The sequence below is a fragment of the Engraulis encrasicolus genome, chromosome 8, assembly GCF_034702125.1.
Source record: "Engraulis encrasicolus isolate BLACKSEA-1 chromosome 8, IST_EnEncr_1.0, whole genome shotgun sequence".
NCBI lineage: Eukaryota > Metazoa > Chordata > Actinopteri > Clupeiformes > Engraulidae > Engraulis > Engraulis encrasicolus.
Genome location: NC_085864.1, coordinates 2326328 through 2331327, shown reverse-complemented (window position 1 = coordinate 2331327; position 5000 = coordinate 2326328). Strand labels below are relative to the sequence as shown.

The 5000-nt window shown below is 45.5% G+C and overlaps 1 protein-coding gene across 1 annotated transcript in view; it reads right to left on the bottom strand.

Annotated features, from left to right (window-relative positions):
• The window catches only part of cog6 (component of oligomeric golgi complex 6), a 77073-nt gene that overhangs the window by 1481 nt on the left and 70592 nt on the right, over positions 1-5000 (bottom strand). The gene's annotated exons all lie outside the window — the stretch shown is intronic.

The window sequence follows — 5000 nt, the reverse complement described above, 5'->3', positions numbered from 1 at the left end:
ATGCCCTGGGGCCCCTAGGCGACAGGCTGCTATGGGCCCCCACCGGATTTCGTGACAAATTTACGTAAACAGTGTCATAATTACACGTCTACCAGCTGTACTCAACACAACAGATGCACTATTCAATATCACATCTGGTCTCAATTCGGCCAATGTTTCCACTTTTGGACGATCAGGCCCCCCCTGGCAGGTGGGGGCCCCTAGGCTGCAGCCATATCTAGCCGGTTGCGTTAATCCAGCCCTGAATGTTAGGGTGTAAAGTGGTGAAGAAGAGAGGAAAATGACTGACACATCAACTGAGACAACACAACAAATCAACAGGAAAGAACAAAAAATCTGCCACTGAATGAGGGTGAGCGAGAGAGGGAAGTGCAGATGCAGATATGAAAATACAGCCTGACAGTTTTATTCATTCCCATGGGGAGACTCGGTTATGAAAAACAATGTTGCTATAAACGTATGGGGTTACTGTAAGCAAACAAAATACATACAGCGCTAGGAATGCAAAACCAGTAACATAGCAATGAAATGAAATGTGTTTGTATATAAACAGGACGAAGAAATATGCAGTGAATGATCCCCTTGTGTGTATGATTATGCATATACATTCAAATATTTTATGGTTTTGTCTAAATTAATATAGGCAATTACTAGCAGAATAATTGCACGTTAAAACATACAGTCTCACAAACATCCTGCTGTATATCACACAAAGACATAGAGTTATATGTAATATGTGAGACACATGACACATCAGGGCTTTCAGCCATTGAGCACATTGCTTACATCTTCAGTGTGATATATGGTGTTGCAATCAAACATCTACACATCTGTCAACTTTCTGCCAGCATTGCCTTTTCTGTCAGTCATACATTTGTGTAAAATATGATCAAGACAAGCCTAACATTGAATGCCAGTTTGTATACGTTGTAATGTTTGTTTATACAACATACAGTAAATCTGAAGGACCAGAAAGTCAGAAGCAGAATAACAAGGCTGTCCCTGGATGCAGTGAGACCACCAAACATATCCATTCCTTATTGAATTTATCAATTACAGTCCCATTTATTACTTTTTTATTTTAATTGAAGAATATGAAATCTCTCACTGATACGCTGACAAAGTCTGTCTTGAGTTCAGGATTGCTTTCTAAAACCAGAAAAGACAACCTGACAAATAGTGTGTACATCCAAAACGGTCAACCAGACCATCCTATCCATTTCACATCTGCTTACATTTTACTTCCTAACAGTATAAAACCTCATTGTTTAGGCCGAGTCTGTCTGAGCTCTGTGGTGAAGCTCGACTGGGTTGAATGATGAACAAACTGCATTCAGTCAATACAGACAGCAATGGCTCACCAGCACAGACTACAGACCACAGTGCCATCTACAGGTGCAGTACCTGCAGCACAACAACAAGCCCCACTGGTGGCTACACTGCCCTACACTACTACACATGTCTCCCCATAATAAACATGGTTGCCAGATTGGGCAGTTTCCCACCCCATTGTGTTGTTTACGATGATCTGCGGGTAAAAAAATGTGCACTGGGTGGATTTTTCTGTAGATTTATGCCCATAGAAATCAATAATAAACTAAAATAAATAAATAAATTTAGTTCAAATTGGGTGGGATTTAGTGCCTCCAGGTGGTTTATCAGTCTGGAAGTGATCAATCACATCTGGAAACCCTGATGGTAAACAGCGCCGCAGCACAGCCATGTGCCATATTGTCGGGCTGGAGCCATCGTGCCGGGCGCATGCTGTAGTCCTAAGGCCATGTAAACATTTGGGGGGCCTCTCTGGAGGGAGAGAGGAGAAGAGAAGACAGCGTACCCGGCGACGTCCACATGATGCCGATGTAAATATCAATTTATTGATGTTGTGTTTGTGTGAGTGTGTGTGTGTGTGTGTGACAGAAAGAAAGGGAGAGAGAGATAAACAGACACAGGGAGACAGAGAGATGACAGAGAATCTGTAGCCCGAGGAAGGGTGTGTGTGTGTATGTGTGTGTGCATGTGTGCATGTGTGTGTCTGTGCTTGTAATATTTGTAAGTAAGTATGAATATACTGTATTTGTGAGGCAGAAGCAGGCATTTGGATGGCATGGGCTAAACTCTTCACATATGTCTAGCAGAATGTGTATGTGTGGTGTGTATGTATGGCCTCGCTAGCATGTTTATATACACACGAGTGTGTGTTGATGAGTGTGTGGGTCTGATTATGTGGGATAGAGTGATACCACTGCAAAAAACCCATAATTGCTGACGAGTGATAAAAAATTGCTCTGAGCAGAAAAAACGAATCAGACCAGAAAAAAAACATGTAATCATTTAAAAGGTTTAAAAGGGAAAGGGTTTTATTAGAGCAAAAATAGATGTATTTAAAAAGTATATTTCTCTGTGGAGCATGAGTGGATGGGGTGTGTGTGTGTGTGTGTGTGTGTGTGTGTGTGTGTGTGTGTGTGTGTGTGTGTGTGTGTGTGTGTGTGTGTGTGTGTGTGTGTGTGTGTGTGTGTGTGTGTGTGTGTGTGTGTGTGTGTGTGTGTGTGTGTGTGTGTGTGTGTGTGTGTGTGTGAGGAGCTAGAGAGCTTTCCCATCAAGCTGCCCACGTGTGTTTACTTCTCTTGAGTGGAGAGGTGGGGAGGGCTCACGTGTTGCTTGTTGCTTGTGTTTATGTGTGTGGGAAGAGATGGAACGAGAGGGAGAGAGAGAGAGAGAGAGAGAGAGAGAGAGAGAGAGAGAGAGAGAGAGAGAGAGAGAGAGAGAGAGAGAGAGAGAGAGAGAGAGAGGTAGGATGAGTGACAGATGACAGAATGAAAGACAAAGTAAGAATGAGAGAGAAAGAGGGAGCCAGGGGTAGTGAAACTGACAGAATACAGAGAAAAAGAAAAGAAAAAAGTTGGTAGAGTAGAGAGTAAATAATATGTTGACGAAGAGAAGAAAAAGAAAAGACAGAAACACAGAGGAAGTGAGAAAAAGAGAGGACGAGAATGTGAGAGTGAGAGAGAATGACCGGAGAGAGAGAGAGAGAGAGAGAGAGAATGACCGGAGAGAGAGAGAGAGAGAGAGAGAGAGAGAGAGAGAGAGAGAGAGAGAGAGAGAGAGAGAGAGAGAGAGAGAGAGAGAGAGAGAGAGAGAGAGAGACAGAGAGACAGAGACAGACAGTCAGTCTGACATGAGGATGGAAGGAAATGGCGGGAGCACATGAGGACGAGTGGTAGAATGATATATAGAGAAAGAGAGAGGGATGAAGAGAGAGAGAGCGAGCGAGAGAGCTGGCAAGAGAGTGAGCGAGAGAGAGAGAGAGAGAAAGAGAGAAAACACATGACAATGAGTAGGAGAGTGGTAGTGTGGTGTAGGTAGGGATATTGAGTAGCGGTAATTAACAGTGCGCTGTCCATAAGCAGCATCCTCCTCTCCATTAGCAAAGCTAAGGGAAGGGGGAGAGAGCTGTGTGCGTGTGTGTGTGCATGTGTGTTAGTGTGTGCGTTGGGAGGTCTGTGTGTGCGTTGGGAGGTGTGTGTGTGTGTGTGTGTGTGTGTGTGTGTGTGTGTGTGTGTGTGTGTGTGTGTGTGTGTGTGTGTGTGTGTGTGTGTGTGTGTGTGTGTGTGTGTGTGTGTGTGTGTTTGCATGTGTGTATTTTTGCATGTGTGTGTGTGGTAGAAGGTCTGTGTGTGTGTGTGGTGTAAAACAGAGGTACAGGCTGTACATTCGCTCATGACAGATCCACTTCCTGTAAATGTGACTCACACCCCACTCCTCTCTCTCTCTCTCTCTCCCTTCTCCCCCTCACTCTCTCACTAGCATTAACACCCCTCTCCTCTCCACTCCACTCCACTCCACTCCACTCCTCCTTCTCTCCTCTCTTCTCTTTACTCCTCTCCTCTCGTCTCCTCTTCACTCTGCTCCGCTCCTCTCCTCTTTACTCTTCTCTTCTCCTCTCCACTCCACTCCACTCCACTCCACTCCACTCCACTCTATTCCTCCTTTCCCTCTCTTCCCCTCTCCTCTCCACTCCTCTAAACTCTACTTCTTTCTCCTGCCCCCATCCCACTCTCCTGCTTTCTCTCCTCTCTTCTCCTCTCATCTGCTCCACCTCCCTCACTCCATCACTCAAATCCACCTCTCTCTTTCCCCTTTCCATCTCCTCTCCTCTACTCCTTTCTCCCCTTCCTTCTCATCCACTCTGTTTCCTCTCTTGCTTTCACCTCTCCTCTCCTCTCCTCCTCTCTTCCACCTCATACTCACTCTCCAGTGCACATCTACCTCCCTTTTTCCCCCTCCCTCTCTTCTCCACTCCTCCTTTCTGCCTTTCTCTGCTCTCCCTCCATCACTGTGGCCTAAAAGCACCGGCATCAGGAGGAAAGCATGAGGGGTGGGAGTGGGGGGAAAGCGGAAAGCGTGAGAAGGGGCATTTTCCCGGTGGGCCGACAGTCCTAATGGGCCAATGTTGTTGCTGTTGTTTTGCTGGAGATTGGCCAAGAGGGGGAAGGAAGGCCCATTGGTCCATCATCAATACAGCCAATCAAGATATAGTATGGAAGTGGCCTGTGAATGTGTATGCATTTTATATATCATTTCCATATGGGATAGCATGGAAATGGCCTGTCAATGTATTAAGGGCCAGTCTATTTCAAAATTGCCCGGCCATTTTGCGATCCCAGTTCAGCCCTGGTACAGAGAGAGAAAAATAGAAGGCGGACCTGAATGAACATGTTCCTTCTCTAACATCCTAATGAGTCAACAACAAGTTAGGGGCAGAAATAATAAAAGAGCAATGTCTGACTTGTGCACCGGTGTGTGTGCGTGCGTGTGCGTACATGAGCACATATGGGCCACATGCAACTAAAATAGTGTGTGTGTGTGTGTGTGTGTGTGTGTGTGTGTGTGTGTGTGTGTGTGTGTGTGTGTGTGTGTGTGTGTGTGTGTGTTTTGTGTGTGTGTGTGTGTGTGTGTGTGTGTGTGTGTGTGTGTGTGTGTGTGTGTGTGTGTGTGTG